This window comes from Lithobates pipiens, unplaced genomic scaffold, assembly GCF_037356315.1.
Source record: "Lithobates pipiens isolate NorthernLeopardFrog02 unplaced genomic scaffold, aLitPip1_a1.2 Scaffold_17, whole genome shotgun sequence".
In the NCBI taxonomy this organism is placed as follows: domain Eukaryota; kingdom Metazoa; phylum Chordata; class Amphibia; order Anura; family Ranidae; genus Lithobates; species Lithobates pipiens.
The window spans coordinates 6,805,481-6,818,778 of NW_027507755.1; positions in this window are offsets into that span (position 1 = coordinate 6,805,481).

A 13,298-nucleotide genomic window follows, 5' to 3' on the forward strand; every position below is an offset into this window, starting at 1 on the left:
GAAAAGGGATAACATGGAGCTAACCCCACCGCTGCATCTAATCTGAGATTGTGCGCCATTTAAAGTGAAACCTGTACCGGGAACATTATGGACTCATATCGCTTACCTGTCTAAAATTCTGAGTGCTATACTGCTGATCAAAGAATCAGCCAAAGAGCTTTAATAATGTCTGAGTCGCTTGCATAGAACAAATATGCACTTTGTATTATTTACACGGATGTTTTGCTTTCACTTACTGCTTTCCTCTTCCAAGTTGGTAACTCAGAAGCTACTGATTGAAAAGGTAGCTAGGCAACAAGCAATTTCAGAAGCAAAAAATTACATTTTACATTTTGCCTGGAGTTCACCTTTAAATGACAGTTCAAACCAAAGATAAAAATTGCCAATTCATAAGCATTGCGATAAAACGCTTTCATGTTGTCCTGATTACATTGCCATCAGACCCCTTATCAAGGATGAATTCACCCAGCTATGTGTCCTCTGAGTTGGCCCCAATGGCAACATCCTAAACCTGCATGTCACTGACAGGCTCACCACTTTATTCATAATAATTACAGATCAGCATTATCAGATATAATAATATCTGTATGGTTGGAGGTATCATGAAACTGACCCATATCCCTATAAGTAACTAGTTTTAACAAAGTAAAACAACAAATAGTGTAGCGCTAATTTAAATGATAATATAATCACAAGAAAAAATATCTGTGTATGAACAATCATGTATACTACGGAGAACAGTGAGTAAAGTCCTCTATAATATAGCTGGTGTACAAAAGTTGTGATAAATCTTCTTTAGAAGAAATAGACGTTTCACTGATCAGGTGTAACCAAATGTATCAACTTGTCTGAAGTGATCTAAAAGGTAGGTAGAATACTCTTACCAGATGGGGTGGACTCACCAGTCTTACGACAGATGAGTCAAAAATGCTTGGGATCCAAACATGGGACCAGATGATGGATTGAAGGTAGTCAGACCGGATTCTAGGGAGACTCCAAATGACGAAAGACCATGGGGGGCATCTCTCGGAATGTTCCTCAAGTTATTCGAATCAGGTGTGGCCCAATTGGGATTCCAGCCCTGAGTGCAGGGGGGGGGGGGTTCACGAAAATTGTAATAGAGAAAAAAGAAAGCTCCAAATGGTGCAGGTCAAAAAATAACCGTCAGGTTTTATTAAAAGGTCATAAAAATGGAGAAAAATTATGACAAGTGATCACAGAAGAACAGGATAAAAGCAATGTGGGTGCCAGATGCGAGCCCGACGCGTTTCGACAAAGAATGTCTTCAACAGGGGCATACTCTCGCTTGAAAAATAATTTGTTTTCCTCTTTCAGTTAATACCTCTTTAAAGAGGAAGTAAACCCTGATGGGTTTTACTTCCTCTTTGTTTCCCTGCAAAGGTAAAGCATAATGTGTCACTTACCTGACACAGGAGCCAGCGATGTCACCGCTGTCCCCTTTTCCATGAAGTGTCCATCTTCTTTCCGGGTGTTGTGGCCCCAGCGCTGTAATTGGCTGGAGTCGCGATTACATCACTCCCATGCATGCGCGTGGGAGCCGCCAATAATGGCATGATTGCCGTTAGCAGTGGCACGCTTAGTGCGCCTGCATGCGCCATAGACAGCGGTGCCTGTCTTTTGCAAATATCTCCTAAACCGTATAGGTTTAGGAGATATTTCTTGCACCTACAGGTAAGACTTAATCTAGGCTTACCTGTGGGTAAAAGTGGTCTGTAAGGGTTTACAACCACTTTAATCCTCTTTCTAACATGGTCAATTTCATCGGCCATATCAAAGCCCATATTCCCAAATGAATATAATGTAGCCAACTTGACTCGTAACCTAGAATATCTCCTTTTCTCACTGCTACTTTTATCCCTACTCTTTTTTTGAAAAAATAATTAAATTTTCCTTTTGTCCCAATCCCACCACCCCAAAATATTACTGAAATCTCTTTTCCTATTAACCCATGCTATATACATTACTAAAATGGGCTTTGGCATGCTCGTCCTGCAACAATAAACTATTTACCCTCCATACCCCTAAACCAAACTTACTGTATATACTTGAATATAAGCCGACCCAAATATAAGCCGAGGCACCTAACTTTACTACAAAAAACAGGGAAAACTTATTGATTCGAGTAGCCTAGAGTGAGAAATGCAGCAGCTACTGTAAGTGGAAAAGAACAATGCCCATTTACATCCTCACTGTGCCCATCTGCAGCCTCAGTGTGCTCATCTGCATGCCTCACTCTGCCCATCTCCCTGCCTCACTCTGCCCATCTCCCTGCCTCACTCTGCCCATATCCCTGCCTCACTGTGTCCATCTGCATGCCTCAGTCTGCCCATATCCCTGCCTCACTGTGTCCATCTGCATGCCTCACTCTGCCCATTTCCCTGCCTCACTGTGTCCATCTGCAGCCTCATGTACCTTCTCTCCAGAACACTGGTGCTGTGACATGCAGTCTAGTCTGCGGCCGTCCAGTGTAACAAAGTCCCGCTTCCTCCTCATCCGTGACGGAACATTGATTCAGTTTCCCAGCAGTGAGTCAGTGTTCCGCCTATCACGGACGAGGAGAAGGTGGGACTTTGTTACACTGGATGGCTGCCGACTAGACTGCATGTCACAGCACCAGGAGATCAGGTGCATGAGGTTGCAGATGGGCACAGTGAGGCAGGGAGACTCGAGTATAAGCCGATGGGGGCTTTTTCAGCACAAAAAAATGTGCTGAAAAACTCAGCTTATACTCGAGTATATACAGTAATACTATCCCCCATACTCAAATCAACATGCACTGTCACATGGTCTGAAAAAATTACTGGCCTGTGCTTAACATTAGCACATTTGAACACATCAGAAAACAAACATAAATCAATTCTGGATTTGGTGCGCCCACTCTCCAAAAAAAAAAGTAAAATACAGATTCACCAAACCCAGAACAATATGAGCATCATTGAGATGTAAGTCCTGAATTACCCCATTCAGCATAGTGCTACCTACATCTAACTTGGTCTCCACTACTCCTATCTGATCTTTTCGGAAAACGGATCGTATTAAAATCACCCATGATCACACTAGATCTCCTTTCCACTGCATGTAACTTCAAAACTTCAAAAAACTCAAGACGTTCCTGTCTATTCACAGGAGCATATCAATTAAAAAGCCTAAACTTCTGGTTAGACAAAACAAAATCTGCCATAATTAATCTTCTGTGCACTAACACAACACAACACGTGACATAATGCGAACATTTCTATTTGTAATAATGCCTACCCCAGTATTCCTATTGTCCCCAACTGCCGACCATATGTAATCCACCACCCACTCCGGAGGCTTGGGCGGTCGATTAAAAAAACATTCTGGTAGACAGGTGATGTCTCCTTCATTGACCCTCAAGTCCTCAAAAATGGCACTTTGTCTAGCAGGAGACCCAAAGCCCCTCACATTGAGGGACACTAGCTTGATGCTCATTTACATGAAGATGTGCATAATTCACCCCCAGTCCTATCACTTAAAGTGGATGTAAACCCAATGTCATCCTTTCTAAACTACTGCCATAGGGGTTATCTATAAGGATATAGATGCCTCCTGCATGTATCTTTACCTGTCTAATGTCTCCCCTCTGTCGGCTATCAGACCCGAAAAACTGCAGATTCTGTGGCCGGGTCTGTTGTCTGGAGCTCGGTGGGTGGAGTCATGATGTCATTAGACTCCCCGCCCACCTCTACACTCCACTTGTCAATATGCATTTTCTCCTGTGTATTTCTTACACTGAACTTCTGCTATGATCTCTAACATCCAGTGAAAAGACAGGAAAGTAACCACATGACTTCAGCATGCCAAATCATGTTGAGGTGGGGAACATCCAATTCTGGAACAGCAGCAGAAGAAAGGAGTGGGAGGGAATTAAAAAATAATGCATGTCTCTTAGGCTAGTGCACAAGATATGTAAATCACCTGTCACTCACAGCAAGGGGGAGGATTTGACAAAGTTTTTCTCTGTTTGTCAAGATTTATCTCACTGAACAATAAAAGATGATTGCTCAGAGATGAAATAACTCTTTTTGTGGCAAGACTGGGCTCAAATGATAGGTAATCTTATACTCTGCATTATGACATAAAAAAATTGGGGTTTACATCCACTTTAAGCCAGAAAACTGACATACATTCCTCAGGACCACAACGCTTGTTCATTATCCAAAAACTCCCGACTAGGCAACACTGTGGCTGGCTAAAAAAATATTCTATACTCAGCTGCGCACTTTGGACTTTGTTTCACCTGTCTATTTATCATGCATATGTTTTGAAGATCACTAAATGTTTTTTGATTAATTTTTTATGGTCACGGTTTAGTGATATTTATATCATAATATTTTGTTTGTGAATGAATGAGTGGTACGTCTGGGTGGGCAAGACCCCGCTCAGCCAATTTTTTAAAAAATTGCGACAGCTGCGGGTGGTGGTGGTGGGGGGGGGGGGGTGTTGGGAATACCTGCTAGCTGTCAGATTGGGGAGCAGGGGCCGGTCCATTCATAACATGTTACACTCTGAATATAGGTGTAACATGTTATGAAAAGTGAATGTAGTGGCCATAACCTGTTGCAGGGAGGCCTTGACTTAATGGGCTTACTGGTTACCTTCTCTTGGCTTGCTCTTCCACGTCTAGGGGTTCCCAGGGTTGATACCCAACAACTTGTACACTGACACAGATGAAGTCCTTTCAAAAAGGTTTTATTTTGCAGTAGAACTTTCAACTAACACAGTCTCTTAGGGAATAGAGGGCACGGGTGAAGAACTCAGGCACCTTGAACTACAGGTCTAGCAAAGTTTTCATTTCCACCCAGAGAGTAGCCACTCGCAGCTGGGTACTTCAAGGCTGAACAGATCTCTAGCCAGAGATCATGGCAATCAGCACGTTGACTCAAACTTGAACAAACAACTAAGGGTAAACAGGAACCTTTTTCCTCCGTACCTGGAACATTTCCCGTCTCCTTTATGGTACTGGAAAAGTGTGAATTCGTCAATGTCCTTCCCAACTCAGTAACCAGGCACTTCTCAGGATGCCACTTGCCGGCCCTCCTCCGAAGAGTCCTCCCCCGGTCACTTCCATGAGCTGCGGTGTCCCTCCAAGCCGAGAGCACACCTGGACACTTTGAATCCTCCCTCAGTTACTGCGCCTCAGACCAGCCAGTTCCGAGACTCGGGAATGGACGGATCCCTACCCCAGACCAAGCAGATCTATCAGGGGCCACTGACAAGAACATGTTGCGGGGTGTCAAACACCCCGTGACCGGGACCCCTCATGGGGCTACCCCGGTCCTAGAACCAGACCAGACCATGCGGGTCTCTCGAACAACTCCGGAACCCCAAACACGTGACCCACACCCCTTTAAGTACCCCTTCCCAGACTCCTCAGCGGGCCCCGACACTCCCACTGATTGGCCCCGAGAAGGCCGATATCTAAACATCCAACCAGACTTGGTTCTAACCTGTCATGTGCACCACATGACCAGGCAGAACTTCCAAACACAGCCTGGCCAGACTAGTGTTAAGGCCTACCTACACAATTAACCCTCAGAACCTTTACTGTTCTGAGGCCAGAAACTAAGTCGTGTGACATTTGATCCCAAATGTCATTCGCTACATGAACTTATCCTTTAAAGCGGAGTTCCACCCCTTTCTGTGTTTATTAAAAGTCAGCAGCCACAAAAAGTGTAGCTGCTGACTTTTAATAAACGGACACTCATCTGTCCCACGGTCCAGCAATGCGGCCACATGGAGCCTCGCTTCTCTCCTTTCTGTGGCGCTGGCATTGCAACTGTGGGCTCCTGGCTGTGACAGCTTTCGGCTTCACAGCAGGATGCGCCCTGCACATGCGCAAGTTGTGCTGCACGTCTGCATGGCCAGGCAATCCTCTGGGACCTGTGACGTGTCCTAAAAGATTGCAAGGAGGGAGGAGGAGAGGAGATCTTCCACTCTGTGCCGCGGCGCCATGAGCGGAATTGGGAGCTAGGTACCCGTCAAAACAAGGTATCTGCCCCCCCTCAAAAAAGACATGCCAAATGTGGCATGTCAGGGGGTCAGGAGTCCTTAAAGCAGAACTATCAACTTTGGGTGGAACTCCGCTTTAAGTTCAGCCTGTTTAACAACCATGGAACCCAACCAGAAGCAGGAAATGTCGTAATTGCAGAATCATCAGGTAAAAATAAATGGAAATAAAGCCCTTTCACACTGTGCTGCCTAGGGTCGCTAGCAGCCCAAAAGGGGTTAAATCTGCACGCAAAACGCAGCTGCAGCTCTGCCCCACTGATTTCAATGGGAAGGATCAGTGAGTTCACAGCTCCTTCACCGCTCCAAAGAAGCTGCTGGCAGGACTTTTTCTGACGCCCTGCCAGCACACCGCTCCAGTGTGAAAGACCAATGTGAACCAGGGCTCAAGGTAAGATATCATCCACACATATAGCACATTGATTCCAGTGGGTAAAACTACTCACAGTTCTACATTGTAGGAAGGTGAAGCAAAGCACAACCATTGTGTATCACTTCTAACCAGAAAGCAAAACCTGTGTAAATAATTAGCAAACATGGCTGCTTCCATGTAAATGTGTAATTACAAATCATTTATGCAACAGGAATGCAGACAGCAATTCTAGAATTCCACTCATCTCCAACAAAAAAGTATTTTTATTTTTGCCTGTTTCCCCACATAACCTGCTCATGAAACCACTGTCATGAGGACAGTAAATTATGGAAAATCTCCCTAAAGCAGGGGTCATCAACCCCTGGGCCGGGGCCTTTCTGCAGCGACAGCATGAGACACCTGGGCGGGTGGCATGAAAGAGCCGGGCGGCCGGTATAAGAGAACTGGGCAGGCGCTGAGCCAAGCGGCTGACATATGAGAGCTGGGTGGATGGAAGAAGCAAGCAGGCAAGCAGAGATGACATCATCTCTCTTCCCCCCGCATCACCACTCTTCCGCCCTCACAGCCGGTGTCCTGTCAGCCTCAATGTCAGAGATGAGGCGGGGAGCAGAGAAAGGTGCCCATCAATGCCATGTATCAATGCCCATTAGTGCACAGCAGTGCCGCCTATCAGTGCCCAGCAGTGCCGCCTATCAGTGCCACCCATAAGTACCAATCTTTTCAGCCTTTCAGTTCCCATCAGTGTCGCCTATCAGTGCCCACCAGTGCCCACCTCGTCCCCCCATCAGTGCCCACCAGTGCCACCTATCAATGCCGTTAGTGCTGCATATCAGTGCCACCTACCAGTGCACGCTTATTGGTGCCACCTCATCGGGGCCACCTTATCAGTGCCCGTCAGTGCCGCCTAATCAGTGCCCATCAGTGAAAGAGAAAACTTACTTATTTACAAAAAATAGGAAGGTCCTGTTGCGCAACACCTCACTGGGTATAAACTATAGAAAGCTGCTCACATATAAAAGTGTTCTCTCCACTCAAAATAGAAATACAGGGGGTGTTTTATGTGGCGCTAACTAAAATATTACTAAAATATGTTCTTACCAAGATAATAAATATACAAATAAAAATTATATAAATGTAAATTCATACAGTGCATACAAATGTGCAGAGAGGTAGCAAAAAACTGATAACCAGCAATAAAGTGCATAAAATATCAATATGACATAAATAATGAAGTGCATCAAAAATGACAATATAATAAAAAATAATAAATCAAAAAGTCCATGCAGCAGTGCAAATAGTGAAAAATCACATAACGTATTTCTGCCAAAACTCCAAAAAGTTAACAATAAATATCCAGTGCAAAGTGAAAAAATGTGTAAACAGTCCACTCAAAAAATGTGCAATCCGTTCAGTAAATGATGGTACTCATGCAATGTGAGCAATCAGTGTAATATACACTCTTCCTTCAACCTTCAGTGCTTTACATGCACCCCTTGTTTCCCCCAGCCTCTCACCTCTAATCAAGGTCCCTAAGGACCGGGTCAAGCTTGAGGGGTGGTTAGTAAGCAATCTTCCACCACTTATCAATATAACCTCCAGGACCTCAGCTAGTTCCTCCAATATCCATAATCCGGGTAATATATAAGAGAGTAAGGGGGCCTCCAATGAGTAGTAACGTAAATACACTTTATTTAAATAAAAATATCCACACTTACATTACAGTAAAACAATTCACGAATGTAAACAGCGGTGCTTCCGGTCTCGGCCGCGACCGGAAGTAACGAACGACACCTCAACTCCTCCCTGACGCATTGCGTCACATATCACGTGACTTTCTCAAAGAGTCACGTGGTATGTGACGCAACGCGTCAGCAAAGAGTTGAGGTGTCGTTCGTTACTTCCGGTCACGGCCGAGACCGGAAGCACCGCTGTTTACATTCGTGAATTGTTTTACTGTAATGTAAGTGTGGATATTTGTATTTAAATAAAGTGTATTTACGTTACTACTCATTGGAGGCCCCCTTACTCTCTTATATATTACCCGGATTATGGATATTGGAGGAACTAGCTGAGGTCCTGGAGGTTATATTTATAAGTGGTGGAAGATTGCTTACTAACCACCCCTCAAGCTTGACCCGGTCCTTAGGGACCTTGATTAGAGGTGAGAGGCTGGGGGAAACAAGGGGTGCATGTAAAGCACTGAAGGTTGAAGGAAGAGTGTATATTACACTGATTGCTCACATTGCATGATTACCATCATTTGCTGAACAGATTGCACATTTTATGAGTGGACTGTTTACACATTTTTTCACTTTGCACTGGATATTTATTTTTAACTTTTTGGAGTTTTGGCAGAAATACGTTATGTGATTTTGCACTATTTGCACTGCTGCATGGACTTTTTGATTTATTATTTTTTATTATATTGTCATTTTTGATGCACTTCATTATTTATGTCATATTGATATTTTATGCACTTTATTGCTGGTTATCAGTTTTTTGCTACCTCTCTGCACATTTGTATGCACTGTATGAATTTACATTTATATAATTTTTATTTGTATATTTATTATCTTGTTAAGAACATATTTTAGTAATATTTTAGTTAGTGCCACATAAAACACCCCCTGTATTACTTATTTACAAAATTTTGTAACAGAAACAAAAGCAAAACTTTTTTTCAAAAATGTTTTATTTGTTTAGTAAAAAATAAGAACCGCAGAGGTTATCAAATACCACCAAAAGAAAGCTCTATTTGTGGGAACAAAATGATAAAAAATGTGTTTGGGTACAGTGTAGCATGACCGCACAATTGTCATTTAAAGTGCGACAGCACTGAAAGCTCAAAATTGTCCTGGCCAGGAAGGTGTATAAGTGCCCTGTATTGAAGTGGTTATGGTTAAACCTCTTTTCTTCTATGTTTAATGTGTGGCCACGTGTCTTATTAAACTCCCTTTCACTGAAAAGTTTTATCCCTATTGTGGGGTCACCAGTATGGTATTTGTAAATTGAAATCATATCCCCTCTCAAGCGTCTCTTCTCCAGAGAGAATAAGTTCAGTGCTCCTAACCTTTCCGCATAACTAATATCCTCCAGACCATTTATTAGCTTTGTTGCCCTTCTTTGTACTCGCTCCATTTCCAGTGCATCCTTCCTGAGGACTGGTGCCCAGAACTGCACAGCATACTCTAGGTGCGGCTGGACCAGAGTCTTGTAGAGTGAGAGAATTATTGCTTTATCTCTTGAGTTGATCCCTTTTTTAATGCATGCCAATATTCTGTTTGCTTTGTTAGCAGCAGCTTGGCATTGCATGCCATTGCTGAGTCTTCATCTACTAGGACCCCTAGGTCCTTTTCCATCCTAGATTCCCTCAGAGGTTCTCCTCCCAGTGAGTAGATTGCACTCATATTTTTGCCACCCAAATGCATTATTTTACATTTTTCCACATTACCCTCATTTGCCATGTAGTTGCCCACCCCATTAATTTGTGCAGATCTTCTTGCAAGGTTTCTACATCCTGCAGATAAGTTATTGCCCTGCTTAGCTTAGTATCCCAGCACAGAACCCTGGGGGACCCCACTACCCACCCCTGACCATTCTGAGTACTCCCCATTTATCACCACTCTCTGAACTCGTCCTTGTGGCCAGTTTTCAATCCATGTACTCACCCTATGGTCCATGCCAACGGACCTTACTTTGTACAGTAAACATTTATGGGGAACTGTGTCAAATGTGTATGCAAAATCCAGATACACTGCTCCCACGTCTACACCATCTATACATCCTTCCTTTATCTAGATGCCAGCTCATCTCCATATAGAAGGTTAATAGATTGGTTTGGCAAGAACAATTCTTCATGAATCCATGCTGAATATTGCTAATGATACCGTTCTCATGACTAAAATCTTGTATATAGTCCATTATCATCCACTCCAAGAGCTTGCATACTATTGATGTTAGGCTAACTGGTCTGTAATTCCCAGGGATGTATTTTGGCCCTTTTTTAAATATTGGTACTACATTGGCTTTTCTCCAATCAGCTGATATCATTCCAGTCAGTAGACTGTCAGTAAAAATTAGAAACAATGGTCTGGCACTTACTTGACTGAGTTCATTAAGGACCCTCGGATGCAAGCCACCTGGTCCCCGTGATTTATTAATGTTAAGTTTCCCAAGTCTAATTTTAATTCTGTCCTCTGTTAACCATGGAGGTGCGTCTTTGATGTTTCATGAGGATAAACACTGCAGTTTTGGTTACTGAAGCCTCCCAATTCCCTTGTGAAGACGAGGAGGAGAATAAATGTAATACCTTAGCCATCTCCTCATCCTTTGTACCCAGATGTCCTTCCTCATTCTTTATGGGGCCAATATGGTCTGCCCTCCCTTTTTTACTGTTTCATACTTAAAGAATTTCTGGGATTTTTTTTTGCTCCCCTCCACTATGTGTTGTTGGTGTTCTATCTTAGTCACCCTAATTGCACCCTTACATTTCTTGCTGCATCTTTTATAAAGTCTGAAGGCTGATGATGATCCCTCAACCTTGTATTTTTTGAAGGCCTTCTCCTTTGCTTTTATATGCATTTTTACAATGGAGTTAAGCCATCCAGGACTTTTGTTTTGCTCTTTTAAATGTATCACCCAATGGGATGCATTGGCTAATGCCCTTATTTAATATGCTCTTCAAGCAACCCGTCTCTCCTCTGTGTTCTTTGTTCCTAAGATTTCATGCCTTCTAGCAAGGTTCGTAGTTTAGGGAAGTTGGCTCTTTTGAAATTCAGTGTCTTTGTATTCCCCTTATGTTTTCTATTTGTGTGATTTATACTGAAGCCAACTGACCTGTGGATGCTGTTTCCTAAATTGCTTCGTATTTCCATATCTGTGATCGGGTTTGTATTGTTGGTAATCAGTAGATCCAGTAACACTTTATTTCTAGTTGGTGCATCTACCATCTAAACCATGAAATTGTCCTGCAAGACGTTTAGGAACTGGCGAGCCTTAGACGAATGCGTGACTCCCTCCATCCAGTCTATGTCTGGATAATTAAAATTCCCCATTATGATAACACTTCCCATCCTTGCTGCTAATCCAGCTTGTGATAGGAGATCTGTCTCCCCCTCTTCCCTCAGGTTAGGGGGCCTATAGCATACTCCCAGTATTATTTTCCCTGTAGCTTCATCCCTCTGGAGCTCTACCCATAAGGATTCTATCTTCTCCTTAGCTCCCTTAATTAATAGCCCTAAATGCTCCAATTTGGAAAAGAAATTATACAAGCAATTTGCTCCTTACCTCTACACAAAGCCCCCGGCCCAGATGGCTACTGCAACAAATACTACAAAACCTATGCAGAGCTCTTATCACCACATCTATGCAAATCTTTTTCTTTCAAATATTTTTATTGATAACAAGCAAAGAAAGCAATCAGTCACTGTTACAAACATATTCTCAGAAAAACATATTCAAGCAGAGCATTTGCACAGAAAAAATGCGGACTATATTCAGAGATACAGAGTGTACATCGCGTTACAGCACAAGGTAAAGCTTAAACATATAATCCACAGTAATATTAGTAACGTGGGGGCGTAAGCCCAATAATTATAACAAAATAATCAGTAGGGGGGATACTCTGCCCAGACAACTTGGGCAACAGTAATGAATACGTACTGTGCAGTATAAGCTTCATTACCAAAAGAGCCTAATGAATAGAAAGGAAAATTGAGGAGAGAAGAAGAGAAAAGAGAAAAGGGAAAAGGGAACCAGCACTAAAGTTAGACAGTAAAGTAGGAAAGGAAAAAGAGAGTAGAGTAAGGGAGGAAAGGGTACTGGTCAGGTGTCTCATGCGTGCCATAAAAGGCTAAGGACCTTCCCGAACCCCCGTGGATAAGACTCATAGCTCCAGAAGATGTCTATCGAAGCCAGGGGGGAGATAATGATCCGACCATGGGCGCCAAATTTTAAGGTATCAGGGGATCCTATTCAAAATTGTGGCTTCAATTTTACTATGTATCATGGCCTGGGTAACCCTACTATTAACTTCCGTAATGTTCAGAAGCGGGGTCTTCCAAGCTTTCGCTATCGTCTGCTTGGCAGCCGTGGTGAGTTGCAGAAAAAGACGCAACTGTGCCTTAGTAAGGTCTTGTGGAGGGAGGTTAAGTAAGGCAAGGGCTGGGTCAGGAACAAGGGATACACTAAACAGGGTCGAGGCCATTCGGAATATTGTCTCCCAGAAGCACTTCACCACTGGGCATGTCCACCATATATGAAGGTGGGTGCCACTGGTATCACAACCTCGGAAGCAATTAGGAGAGTAAGATGGTAAGTATCTAGCGATCCTGGTCGGAACCAGGTACCACCTCATGAGGACTTTATAACTGGCTTCTAGCGAGACAACATTCTGTGAAGTGAGCTTGGTTGTTGCCCATATCGTTGTCCAATCGCCGATATCTAGGTCTATGGCAAGGTCCTTGGACCAAGCGGAGGCATACGAGGGGAGTGAGGATGGGGGGGACGTGAGATATGCATAGAGGCTGGAGATTATGCCTGGAGCATGTGGGTCTGAATCGCATACATCCTCGAATATGGACAAAGTGTTCAACACCTTGTGGAGGCCCATAATGGTTTGGACAAAGTGGGAAATTTGAAGGTATCTAAAGCACTCCTGAGAAGGGATTTGCATCTGTGCCTGTAAAGATGGAAAGGATTTAATGGCACCATTCGAGATGAAGTCACATATGCGTTCCAGGCCGACATGGGTCCAGGCTTGGAAGGAGGCAGGCTGGGCGAAGGCCGGGGAAAACATTGGATGGCCAAAAAGGGAGAGTAGGGGTAAGTGCGGAGAGATCAATTTAAATGGCCTACATAGTTTGTCCCAAATTTT